We start from the raw sequence: 12,372 nt of genomic DNA, 5'->3' as shown, positions 1-12,372 counted from the left end.
AGAGCTTGTGCAGTGCATGAGATTGCTTTTCTTGACTGACTTGAAACTACACGATCGCAGGCAGTATATTTTCTTATCTCCCAAAGATCCTGCTGCCAGATCCCAGAGGTCACCCTCCTTTTTAAAGGTGGGACCAAGACTCATGCTGTGCTTTTCATAGGGCTTGCCCGTTATTTGTGCCCGTAAGAGGTGCCCTGAGAGGTCGCCAATCCTGAGTCAGCTTCCTCTCAGGTAGACTTGAAGGGGCACGTCAGACTTGTTTCACGTGTCTCCAGCCTAGACAGATATATGCTTCTATATTCAGGTTTAATGAAAGTACGTGTGAAAAAGGCACATACGGTGCATGGCTATGTGTAGAGCGTGTTGAAAGCGTAAAATGGCTAGGGGACAAAAGGCCTACAGTGCCACTTAACTAAAAGCCTGATTCACATTTCCTGTTCCCCTTCCCCAGCAGCCCCGACAACTCCTAATGAGCTGAGGTGAGTACAAAAGAAATTTGCATATTCCCAGACATACACATGTGAACAGTCCACCTTTTTGTACCTTGAGCAGAGACTTTGAAATGTTGGCCTGTTTTGCCCACCGGCCTGGTTCTCGCCCTCTTTCTTAGAGCCTGAAAATACCTTTCAGGTCCTCACCCTCGCAATGACAGGGTCTTTGATGTGCCGCCACTTACCCTAGAGAGCTATATTGTCACTTACTCTGGTTTCTCTTCAAAACGAAAAAATCTTTCGCCTTTTACTAAAGATTTCCGTGGAGAGGAACATTTAAGAGTTTATTCAATTTTTTTAAGCCTTGCCACAGGTGAGGCTGTTTATCATTTGTTTAAAAGAAAAGCATTACAAGTTGGGGAATATCCAGCAATTGTCTGCTGCTTTTTTGGGGGACATGAGTTTGGTGTTTTATTCCTGAGCTCTCTGCTTGCTCATTTGCATAAACAGAGTGCAGGAGAGGTGCCTCATGGGAAAGAGCTTGTGCAGTGCATGAGATTGCTTTTCTTGACTGACTTGAAACTTCACGATCGCAGGCAGTATATTTTCTTATCTCCCAAAGATCCTGCTGCCAGATCCCAGAGGTCACCCTCCTTTTTAAAGGTGGGACCAAGACTCATGCTGTGCTTTTCATAGGGCTTGCCCGTTATTTGTGTCCGTTTAGAGGTGCCCTGAGAGGTCGCCAATCCTGAGTCAGCTTCCTCTCAGGTAGACTTGAAGGGGCACGTCAGACTTGTTTCACGTGTCTCCAGCCTAGACAGATATATCCTTCTATATTCAGGTTTAATGAAAGTACGTGTGAAAAAGGCACATACGGTGCATGGCTATGTGTAGAGCGTGTTGAAAGCGTAAAATGGCTAGGGGACAAAAGGCCTACAGTGCCACTTAACTAAAAGCCTGATTCACATTTCCTGTTCCCCTTCCCCAGCAGCCCCGACAACTCCTAATGAGCTGAGGTGAGTACAAAAGAAATTTGCATATTCCCAGACATACACATGTGAACAGTCCACCTTTTTGTACCTTGAGCAGAGACTTTGAAATGTTGGCCTGTTTTGCCCACCGGCCTGGTTCTCGCCCTCTTTCTTAGAGCCTGAAAATACCTTTCAGGTCCTCACCCTCGCAATGACAGGGTCTTTGATGTGGCGCCACTTACCCTAGAGAGCTATATTGTCACTTACTCTGGTTTCTCTTCAAAACGAAAATATCTTTCGCCTTTTACTAAAGATTTCCGTGGAGAGGAACATTTAAGAGTTTATTCAATTTTTTTAAGCCTTGCCACAGGTGAGGCTGTTTATCATTTGTTTAAAAGAAAAGCATTAGAAGTTGGGGAATATCCAGCAATTGTCTGCTGCTTTTTTGGGGGACATGAGTTTGGTGTTTTATTCCTGAGCTCTCTGCTTGCTCATTTGCATAAACAGAGTGCAGGAGAGGTGCCTCATGGGAAAGAGCTTGTGCAGTGCATGAGATTGCTTTTCTTGACTGACTTGAAACTACACGATCGCAGGCAGTATATTTTCTTATCTCCCAAAGATCCTGCTGCCAGATCCCAGAGGTCACCCTCCTTTTTAAAGGTGGGACCAAGACTCATGCTGTGCTTTTCATAGGGCTTGCCCGTTATTTGTGCCCGTTAGAGGTGCCCTGAGAGGTCGCCAATCCTGAGTCAGCTTCCTCTCAGGTAGACTTGAAGGGGCACGTCAGACTTGTTTCACGTGTCTCCAGCCTAGACAGATATATCCTTCTATATTCAGGTTTAATAAAAGTACGTGTGAAAAAGGCACATACGGTGCATGGCTATGTGTAGAGCGTGTTGAAAGCGTAAAATGGCTAGGGGACAAAAGGCCTACAGTGCCACTTAACTAAAAGCCTGATTCACATTTCCTGTTCCCCTTCCCCAGCAGCCCCGACAACTCCTAATGAGCTGAGGTGAGTACAAAAGAAATTTGCATATTCCCAGACATACACATGTGAACAGTCCACCTTTTTGTACCTTGAGCAGAGACTTTGAAATGTTGGCCTGTTTTGCCCACCGGCCTGGTTCTCGCCCTCTTTCTTAGAGCCTGAAAATACCTTTCAGGTCCTCACCCTCGCGATGACAGGGTCTTTGATGTGCCGCCACTTACCCTAGAGAGCTATATTGTCACTTACTCTGGTTTCTCTTCAAAACGAAAAAATCTTTCGCCTTTTACTAAAGATTTCCGTGGAGAGGAACATTTAAGAGTTTATTCAATTTTTTTAAGCCTTGCCACAGGTGAGGCTGTTTATCATTTGTTTAAAAGAAAAGCATTAGAAGTTGGGGAATATCCAGCAATTGTCTGCTGCTTTTTTGGGGGACATGAGTTTGGTGTTTTATTCCTGAGCTCTCTGCTTGCTCATTTGCATAAACAGAGTGCAGGAGAGGTGCCTCATGGGAAAGAGCTTGTGCAGTGCATGAGATTGCTTTTCTTGACTGACTTGAAACTACACGATCGCAGGCAGTATATTTTCTTATCTCCCAAAGATCCTGCTGCCAGATCCCAGAGGTCACCCTCCTTTTTAAAGGTGGGACCAAGACTCATGCTGTGCTTTTCATAGGGCTTGCCCGTTATTTGTGCCCGTTGGAGGTGCCCTGAGAGGTCGCCAATCCTGAGTCCGCTTCCTCTCAGGTAGACTTGAAGGGGCACGTCAGACTTGTTTCACGTGTCTCCAGCCTAGACAGATATATCCTTCTATATTCAGGTTTAATGAAAGTACGTGTGAAAAAGGCACATACGGTGCATGGCTATGTGTAGAGCGTGTTGAAAGCGTAAAATGGCTAGGGGACAAAAGGCCTACAGTGCCACTTAACTAAAAGCCTGATTCACATTTCCTGTTCCCCTTCCCCAGCAGCCCCGACAACTCCTAATGAGCTGAGGTGAGTACAAAAGAAATTTGCATATTCCCAGACATACACATGTGAACAGTCCACCTTTTTGTACCTTGAGCAGAGACTTTGAAATGTTGGCCTGTTTTGCCCACCGGCCTGGTTCTCGCCCTCTTTCTTAGAGCCTGAAAATATCTTTCAGGTCCTCACCCTCGCAATGACAGGGTCTTTGATGTGCCGCCACTTACCCTAGAGAGCTATATTGTCACTTATTCTGGTTTCTCTTCAAAACGAAAAAATCTTTCGCCTTTTACTAAAGATTTCCGTGGAGAGGAACATTTAAGAGTTTATTCAATTTTTTTAAGCCTTGCCACAGGTGAGGCTGTTTATCATTTGTTTAAAAGAAAAGCATTACAAGTTGGGGAATATCCAGCAATTGTCTGCTGCTTTTTTTGGGGGACATGAGTTTGGTGTTTTATTCCTGAGCTCTCTGCTTGCTCATTTGCATAAACAGAGTGCAGGAGAGGTGCCTCATGGGAAAGAGCTTGTGCAGTGCATGAGATTGCTTTTCTTGACTGACTTGAAACTTCACGATCGCAGGCAGTATATTTTCTTATCTCCCAAAGATCCTGCTGCCAGATCCCAGAGGTCACCCTCCTTTTTAAAGGTGGGACCAAGACTCATGCTGTGCTTTTCATAGGGCTTGCCCGTTATTTGTGCCCGTTAGAGGTGCCCTGAGAGGTCGCCAATCCTGAGTCCGCTTCCTCTCAGGTAGACTTGAAGGGGCACGTCAGACTTGTTTCACGTGTCTCCAGCCTAGACAGATATATCCTTCTATATTCAGGTTTAATGAAAGTACGTGTGAAAAAGGCACATACGGTGCATGGCTATGTGTAGAGCACAGTGGTGGCTCTGAGCATATCGATTGGAGGGATGGTGTTGAAAGCGTAAAATGGCTAGGGGACAAAAGGCCTACAGTGCCACTTAACTAAAAGCCTGATTCACATTTCCTGTTCCCCTTCCCCAGCAGCCCCGACAACTCCTAATGAGCTGAGGTGAGTACAAAAGAAATTTGCATATTCCCAGACATACACATGTGAACAGTCCACCTTTTTGTACCTTGAGCAGAGACTTTGAAATGTTGGCCTGTTTTGCCGACCGGCCTGGTTCTCGCCCTCTTTCTTAGAGCCTGAAAATACCTTTCAGGTCCTCACCCTCGCAATGACAGGGTCTTTGATGTGCCGCCACTTACCCTAGAGAGCTATATTGTCACTTACTCTGGTTTCTCTTCAAAACGAAAAAATCTTTCGCCTTTTACTAAAGATTTCCGTGGAGAGGAACATTTAAGAGTTTATTCAATTTTTTTAATCCTTGCCACAGGTGAGGCTGTTTATCATTTGTTTAAAAGAAATGCATTAGAAGTTGGGGAATATCCAGCAATTGTCTGCTGCTTTTTTGGGGGACATGAGTTTGGTGTTTTATTCCTGAGCTCTCTGCTTGCTCATTTGCATAAACAGAGTGCAGGAGAGGTGCCTCATGGGAAAGAGCTTGTGCAGTGCATGAGATTGCTTTTCTTGACTGACTTGAAACTACACGATCGCAGGCAGTATATTTTCTTATCTCCCAAAGATCCTGCTGCCAGATCCCAGAGGTCACCCTCCTTTTTAAAGGTGGGACCAAGACTCATGCTGTGCTTTTCATAGGGCTTGCCCGTTATTTGTGCCGGTTAGAGGTGCCCTGAGAGGTCGCCAATCCTGAGTCAGCTTCCTCTCAGGTAGACTTGAAGGGGCACGTCAGACTTGTTTCACGTGTCTCCAGCCTAGACAGATATATCCTTCTATATTCAGGTTTAATGAAAGTACGTGTGAAAAAGGCACATACGGTGCATGGCTATGTGTAGAGCGTGTTGAAAGCGTAAAATGGCTAGGGGACAAAAGGCCTACAGTGCCACTTAACTAAAAGCCTGATTCACATTTCCTGTTCCCCTTCCCCAGCAGCCCCGACAACTCCTAATGAGCTGAGGTGAGTACAAAAGAAATTTGCATATTCCCAGACATACACATGTGAACAGTCCACCTTTTTGTACCTTGAGCAGAGACTTTGAAATGTTGGCCTGTTTTGCCCACCGGCCTGGTTCTCGCCCTCTTTCTTAGAGCCTGAAAATACCTTTCAGGTCCTCACCCTCGCAATGACAGGGTCTTTGATGTGCCGCCACTTACCCTAGAGAGCTATATTGTCACTTACTCTGGTTTCTCTTCAAAACGAAAAAATCTTTCGCCTTTTACTAAAGATTTCCGTGGAGAGGAACATTTAAGAGTTTATTCAATTTTTTTAATCCTTGCCACAGGTGAGGCTGTTTATCATTTGTTTAAAAGAAATGCATTAGAAGTTGGGGAATATCCAGCAATTGTCTGCTGCTTTTTTGGGGGACATGAGTTTGGTGTTTTATTCCTGAGCTCTCTGCTTGCTCATTTGCATAAACAGAGTGCAGGAGAGGTGCCTCATGGGAAAGAGCTTGTGCAGTGCATGAGATTGCTTTTCTTGACTGACTTGAAACTACACGATCGCAGGCAGTATATTTTCTTATCTCCCAAAGATCCTGCTGCCAGATCCCAGAGGTCACCCTCCTTTTTAAAGGTGGGACCAAGACTCATGCTGTGCTTTTCATAGGGCTTGCCCGTTATTTGTGCCGGTTAGAGGTGCCCTGAGAGGTCGCCAATCCTGAGTCAGCTTCCTCTCAGGTAGACTTGAAGGGGCACGTCAGACTTGTTTCACGTGTCTCCAGCCTAGACAGATATATCCTTCTATATTCAGGTTTAATGAAAGTACGTGTGAAAAAGGCACATACGGTGCATGGCTATGTGTAGAGCGTGTTGAAAGCGTAAAATGGCTAGGGGACAAAAGGCCTACAGTGCCACTTAACTAAAAGCCTGATTCACATTTCCTGTTCCCCTTCCCCAGCAGCCCCGACAACTCCTAATGAGCTGAGGTGAGTACAAAAGAAATTTGCATATTCCCAGACATACACATGTGAACAGTCCACCTTTTTGTACCTTGAGCAGAGACTTTGAAATGTTGGCCTGTTTTGCCCACCGGCCTGGTTCTCGCCCTCTTTCTTAGAGCCTGAAAATACCTTTCAGGTCCTCACCCTCGCAATGACAGGGTCTTTGATGTGCCGCCACTTACCCTAGAGAGCTATATTGTCACTTACTCTGGTTTCTCTTCAAAACGAAAAAATCTTTCGCCTTTTACTAAAGATTTCCGTGGAGAGGAACATTTAAGAGTTTATTCAATTTTTTTAAGCCTTGCCACAGGTGAGGCTGTTTATCATTTGTTTAAAAGAAAAGCATTACAAGTTGGGGAATATCCAGCAATTGTCTGCTGCTTTTTTGGGGGACATGAGTTTGGTGTTTTATTCCTGAGCTCTCTGCTTGCTCATTTGCATAAACAGAGTGCAGGAGAGGTGCCTCATGGGAAAGAGCTTGTGCAGTGCATGAGATTGCTTTTCTTGACTGACTTGAAACTTCACGATTGCAGGCAGTATATTTTCTTATCTCCCAAAGATCCTGCTGCCAGATCCCAGAGGTCACCCTCCTTTTTAAAGGTGGGACCAAGACTCATGCTGTGCTTTTCATAGGGCTTGCCCGTTATTTGTGTCCGTTTAGAGGTGTCCTGAGAGGTCACCAATCCTGAGTCAGCTTCCTCTCAGGTAGACTTGAAGGGGCACGTCAGACTTGTTTCACGTGTCTCCAGCCTAGACAGATATATCCTTCTATATTCAGGTTTAATGAAAGTACGTGTGAAAAAGGCACATACGGTGCATGGCTATGTGTAGAGCGTGTTGAAAGCGTAAAATGGCTAGGGGACAAAAGGCCTACAGTGCCACTTAACTAAAAGCCTGATTCACATTTCCTGTTCCCCTTCCCCAGCAGCCCCGACAACTCCTAATGAGCTGAGGTGAGTACAAAAGAAATTTGCATATTCCCAGACATACACATGTGAACAGTCCACCTTTTTGTACCTTGAGCAGAGACTTTGAAATGTTGGCCTGTTTTGCCCACCGGCCTGGTTCTCGCCCTCTTTCTTAGAGCCTGAAAATACCTTTCAGGTCCTCACCCTCGCAATGACAGGGTCTTTGATGTGCCGCCACTTACCCTAGAGAGCTATATTGTCACTTACTCTGGTTTCTCTTCAAAACGAAAAAATCTTTCGCCTTTTACTAAAGATTTCCGTGGAGAGGAACATTTAAGAGTTTATTCAATTTTTTTAAGCCTTGCCACAGGTGAGGCTGTTTATCATTTGTTTAAAAGAAAAGCATTACAAGTTGGGGAATATCCAGCAATTGTCTGCTGCTTTTTTGGGGGACATGAGTTTGGTGTTTTATTCCTGAGCTCTCTGCTTGCTCATTTGCATAAACAGAGTGCAGGAGAGGTGCCTCATGGGAAAGAGCTTGTGCAGTGCATGAGATTGCTTTTCTTGACTGACTTGAAGCTTCACGATTGCAGGCAGTATATTTTCTTATCTCCCAAAGATCCTGCTGCCAGATCCCAGAGGTCACCCTCCTTTTTAAAGGTGGGACCAAGACTCATGCTGTGCTTTTCATAGGGCTTGCCCGTTATTTGTGCCCGTTAGAGGTGCCCTGAGAGGTCGCCAATCCTGAGTCAGCTTCCTCTCAGGTAGACTTGAAGGGGCACGTCAGACTTGTTTCACGTGTCTCCAGCCTAGACAGATATATCCTTCTATATTCAGGTTTAATGAAAGTACGTGTGAAAAAGGCACATACGGTGCATGGCTATGTGTAGAGCGTGTTGAAAGCGTAAAATGGCTAGGGGACAAAAGGCCTACAGTGCCACTTAACTAAAAGCCTGATTCACATTTCCTGTTCCCCTTCCCCAGCAGCCCCGACAACTCCTAATGAGCTGAGGTGAGTACAAAAGAAATTTGCATATTCCCAGACATACACATGTGAACAGTCCACCTTTTTGTACCTTGAGCAGAGACTTTGAAATGTTGGCCTGTTTTGCCCACCGGCCTGGTTCTCGCCCTCTTTCTTAGAGCCTGAAAATACCTTTCAGGTCCTCACCCTCGCAATGACAGGGTCTTTGATGTGCCGCCACTTACCCTAGAGAGCTATATTGTCACTTACTCTGGTTTCTCTTCAAAACGAAAAAATCTTTCGCCTTTTACTAAAGATTTCCGTGGAGAGGAACATTTAAGAGTTTATTCAATTTTTTTAAGCCTTGCCACAGGTGAGGCTGTTTATCATTTGTTTAAAAGAAAAGCATTACAAGTTGGGGAATATCCAGCAATTGTCTGCTGCTTTTTTGGGGGACATGAGTTTGGTGTTTTATTCCTGAGCTCTCTGCTTGCTCATTTGCATAAACAGAGTGCAGGAGAGGTGCCTCATGGGAAAGAGCTTGTGCAGTGCATGAGATTGCTTTTCTTGACTGACTTGAAACTACACGATCGCAGGCAGTATATTTTCTTATCTCCCAAAGATCCTGCTGCCAGATCCCAGAGGTCACCCTCCTTTTTAAAGGTGGGACCAAGACTCATGCTGTGCTTTTCATAGGGCTTGCCCGTTATTTGTGCCCGTTGGAGGTGCCCTGAGAGGTCGCCAATCCTGAGTCCGCTTCCTCTCAAGTAGACTTGAAGGGGCACGTCAGACTTGTTTCACGTGTCTCCAGCCTGGACAGATATATCCTTCTATATTCAGGTTTAATGAAAGTACGTGTGAAAAAGGCACATACGGTGCATGGCTATGTGTAGAGCGTGTTGAAAGCGTAAAATGGCTAGGGGACAAAAGGCCTACAGTGCCACTTAACTAAAAGCCTGATTCACATTTCCTGTTCCCCTTCCCCAGCAGCCCCGACAACTCCTAATGAGCTGAGGTGAGTACAAAAGAAATTTGCATATTCCCAGACATACACATGTGAACAGTCCACCTTTTTGTACCTTGAGCAGAGACTTTGAAATGTTGGCCTGTTTTGCCCACCGGCCTGGTTCTCGCCCTCTTTCTTAGAGCCTGAAAATACCTTTCAGGTCCTCACCCTCGCAATGACAGGGTCTTTGATGTGCCGCCACTTACCCTAGAGAGCTATATTGTCACTTACTCTGGTTTCTCTTCAAAACGAAAAAATCTTTCGCCTTTTACTAAAGATTTCCGTGGAGAGGAACATTTAAGAGTTTATTCAATTTTTTTAAGCCTTGCCACAGGTGAGGCTGTTTATCATTTGTTTAAAAGAAAAGCATTACAAGTTGGGGAATATCCAGCAATTGTCTGCTGCTTTTTTGGGGGACATGAGTTTGGTGTTTTATTCCTGAGCTCTCTGCTTGCTCATTTGCATAAACAGAGTGCAGGAGAGGTGCCTCATGGGAAAGAGCTTGTGCAGTGCATGAGATTGCTTTTCTTGACTGACTTGAAACTACACGATCGCAGGCAGTATATTTTCTTATCTCCCAAAGATCCTGCTGCCAGATCCCAGAGGTCACCCTCCTTTTTAAAGGTGGGACCAAGACTCATGCTGTGCTTTTCATAGGGCTTGCCCGTTATTTGTGCCCGTTAGAGGTGCCCTGAGAGGTCGCCAATCCTGAGTCAGCTTCCTCTCAGGTAGACTTGAAGGGGCACGTCAGACTTGTTTCACGTGTCTCCAGCCTAGACAGATATATCCTTCTATATTCAGGTTTAATGAAAGTACGTGTGAAAAAGGCACATACGGTGCATGGCTATGTGTAGAGCGTGTTGAAAGCGTAAAATGGCTAGGGGACAAAAGGCCTACAGTGCCACTTAACTAAAAGCCTGATTCACATTTCCTGTTCCCCTTCCCCAGCAGCCCCGACAACTCCTAATGAGCTGAGGTGAGTACAAAAGAAATTTGCATATTCCCAGACATACACATGTGAACAGTCCACCTTTTTGTACCTTGAGCAGAGACTTTGAAATGTTGGCCTGTTTTGCCCACCGGCCTGGTTCTCGCCCTCTTTCTTAGAGCCTGAAAATACCTTTCAGGTCCTCACCCTCGCAATGACAGGGTCTTTGATGTGCCGCCACTTACCCTAGAGAGCTATATTGTCACTTACTCTGGTTTCTCTTCAAAACGAAAAAATCTTTCGCCTTTTACTAAAGATTTCCGTGGAGAGGAACATTTAAGAGTTTATTCAATTTTTTTAAGCCTTGCCACAGGTGAGGCTGTTTATCATTTGTTTAAAAGAAAAGCATTAGAAGTTGGGGAATATCCAGCAATTGTCTGCTGCTTTTTTGGGGGACATGAGTTTGGTGTTTTATTCCTGAGCTCTCTGCTTGCTCATTTGCATAAACAGAGTGCAGGAGAGGTGCCTCATGGGAAAGAGCTTGTGCAGTGCATGAGATTGCTTTTCTTGACTGACTTGAAACTACACGATCGCAGGCAGTATATTTTCTTATCTCCCAAAGATCCTGCTGCCAGATCCCAGAGGTCACCCTCCTTTTTAAAGGTGGGACCAAGACTCATGCTGTGCTTTTCATAGGGCTTGCCCGTTATTTGTGCCGGTTAGAGGTGCCCTGAGAGGTCGCCAATCCTGAGTCAGCTTCCTCTCAGGTAGACTTGAAGGGGCACGTCAGACTTGTTTCACGTGTCTCCAGCCTAGACAGATATATCCTTCTATATTCAGGTTTAATGAAAGTACGTGTGAAAAAGGCACATACGGTGCATGGCTATGTGTAGAGCGTGTTGAAAGCGTAAAATGGCTAGGGGACAAAAGGCCTACAGTGCCACTTAACTAAAAGCCTGATTCACATTTCCTGTTCCCCTTCCCCAGCAGCCCCGACAACTCCTAATGAGCTGAGGTGAGTACAAAAGAAATTTGCATATTCCCAGACATACACATGTGAACAGTCCACCTTTTTGTACCTTGAGCAGAGACTTTGAAATGTTGGCCTGTTTTGCCCACCGGCCTGGTTCTCGCCCTCTTTCTTAGAGCCTGAAAATACCTTTCAGGCCCTCACCCTCGCAATGACAGGGTCTTTGATGTGGCGCCACTTACCCTAGAGAGCTATATTGTCACTTACTCTGGTTTCTCTTCAAAACGAAAATATCTTTCGCCTTTTACTAAAGATTTCCATGGAGAGGAACATTTAAGAGTTTATTCAATTTTTTTAAGCCTTGACACAGGTGAGGCTGTTTATCATTTGTTTAAAAGAAAAGCATTAGAAGTTGGGGAATATCCAGCAATTGTCTGCTGCTTTTTTGGGGGACATGAGTTTGGTGTTTTATTCCTGAGCTCTCTGCTTGCTCATTTGCATAAACAGAGTGCAGGAGAGGTGCCTCATGGGAAAGAGCTTGTGCAGTGCATGAGATTGCTTTTCTTGACTGACTTGAAACTACACGATCGCAGGCAGTATATTTTCTTATCTCCCAAAGATCCTGCTGCCAGATCCCAGAGGTCACCCTCCTTTTTAAAGGTGGGACCAAGACTCATGCTGTGCTTTTCATAGGGCTTGCCCGTTATTTGTGCCCGTTGGAGGTGCCCTGAGAGGTCGCCAATCCTGAGTCCGCTTCCTCTCAGGTAGACTTGAAGGGGCACGTCAGACTTGTTTCACGTGTCTCCAGCCTAGACAGATATATCCTTCTATATTCAGGTTTAATGAAAGTACGTGTGAAAAAGGCACATACGGTGCATGGCTATGTGTAGAGCACAGTGGTGGCTCTGAGCATATCGATTGGAGGGATGGTGTTGAAAGCGTAAAATGGCTAGGGGACAAAAGGCCTACAGTGCCACTTAACTAAAAGCCTGATTCACATTTCCTGTTCCCCTTCCCCAGCAGCCCCGACAACTCCTAATGAGCTGAGGTGAGTACAAAAGAAATTTGCATATTCCCAGACATACACATGTGAACAGTCCACCTTTTTGTACCTTGAGCAGAGACTTTGAAATGTTGGCCTGTTTTGCCGACCGGCCTGGTTCTCGCCCTCTTTCTTAGAGCCTGAAAATACCTTTCAGGTCCTCACCCTCGCAATGACAGGGTCTTTGATGTGCCGCCACTTACCCTAGAGAGCTATATTG

At 45.3% G+C, this 12,372-nt stretch overlaps 12 non-coding genes across 12 annotated transcripts; all 12 read left to right on the top strand.

The window, feature by feature from the left end:
* The first annotated feature begins 697 nt into the window (after positions 1 to 697).
* Positions 698 to 812, top strand: LOC146774061 (U5 spliceosomal RNA). The gene has a single exon (XR_014972619.1). It is a non-coding gene; the product is annotated as a U5 spliceosomal RNA (small nuclear RNA).
* Positions 813 to 1,665: 853 nt separating this feature from the next.
* Positions 1,666 to 1,780, top strand: LOC146774060 (U5 spliceosomal RNA). The gene has a single exon (XR_014974166.1). It is a non-coding gene; the product is annotated as a U5 spliceosomal RNA (small nuclear RNA).
* An 852-nt stretch (positions 1,781 to 2,632) lies between these two features.
* On the top strand, positions 2,633 to 2,747 carry LOC146774059 (U5 spliceosomal RNA). Its single transcript, XR_014972618.1, has one exon. It is a non-coding gene; the product is annotated as a U5 spliceosomal RNA (small nuclear RNA).
* Positions 2,748 to 3,599: 852 nt separating this feature from the next.
* Positions 3,600 to 3,714, top strand: LOC146774058 (U5 spliceosomal RNA). Its single transcript, XR_014973825.1, has one exon. It is a non-coding gene; the product is annotated as a U5 spliceosomal RNA (small nuclear RNA).
* Positions 3,715 to 4,603: 889 nt separating this feature from the next.
* LOC146774057 (U5 spliceosomal RNA) lies at positions 4,604 to 4,718 on the top strand. The gene has a single exon (XR_014974007.1). It is a non-coding gene; the product is annotated as a U5 spliceosomal RNA (small nuclear RNA).
* Positions 4,719 to 5,570: 852 nt separating this feature from the next.
* LOC146774056 (U5 spliceosomal RNA) lies at positions 5,571 to 5,685 on the top strand. Its single transcript, XR_014974006.1, has one exon. It is a non-coding gene; the product is annotated as a U5 spliceosomal RNA (small nuclear RNA).
* Positions 5,686 to 6,537: 852 nt separating this feature from the next.
* On the top strand, positions 6,538 to 6,652 carry LOC146774055 (U5 spliceosomal RNA). The gene has a single exon (XR_014972617.1). It is a non-coding gene; the product is annotated as a U5 spliceosomal RNA (small nuclear RNA).
* An 853-nt stretch (positions 6,653 to 7,505) lies between these two features.
* LOC146774054 (U5 spliceosomal RNA) lies at positions 7,506 to 7,620 on the top strand. Its single transcript, XR_014972616.1, has one exon. It is a non-coding gene; the product is annotated as a U5 spliceosomal RNA (small nuclear RNA).
* An 852-nt stretch (positions 7,621 to 8,472) lies between these two features.
* Positions 8,473 to 8,587, top strand: LOC146774053 (U5 spliceosomal RNA). The gene has a single exon (XR_014972614.1). It is a non-coding gene; the product is annotated as a U5 spliceosomal RNA (small nuclear RNA).
* An 852-nt stretch (positions 8,588 to 9,439) lies between these two features.
* On the top strand, positions 9,440 to 9,554 carry LOC146774052 (U5 spliceosomal RNA). The gene has a single exon (XR_014972613.1). It is a non-coding gene; the product is annotated as a U5 spliceosomal RNA (small nuclear RNA).
* An 852-nt stretch (positions 9,555 to 10,406) lies between these two features.
* LOC146774051 (U5 spliceosomal RNA) lies at positions 10,407 to 10,521 on the top strand. The gene has a single exon (XR_014972612.1). It is a non-coding gene; the product is annotated as a U5 spliceosomal RNA (small nuclear RNA).
* Positions 10,522 to 11,373: 852 nt separating this feature from the next.
* On the top strand, positions 11,374 to 11,488 carry LOC146774050 (U5 spliceosomal RNA). The gene has a single exon (XR_014974735.1). It is a non-coding gene; the product is annotated as a U5 spliceosomal RNA (small nuclear RNA).
* The last annotated feature ends 884 nt before the right edge of the window (positions 11,489 to 12,372 follow it).

Source organism: Triturus cristatus, chromosome 12 (assembly GCF_964204655.1).
Source record: "Triturus cristatus chromosome 12, aTriCri1.1, whole genome shotgun sequence".
In the NCBI taxonomy this organism is placed as follows: domain Eukaryota; kingdom Metazoa; phylum Chordata; class Amphibia; order Caudata; family Salamandridae; genus Triturus; species Triturus cristatus.
This window is presented reverse-complemented; position numbering and strand designations above follow the sequence as displayed.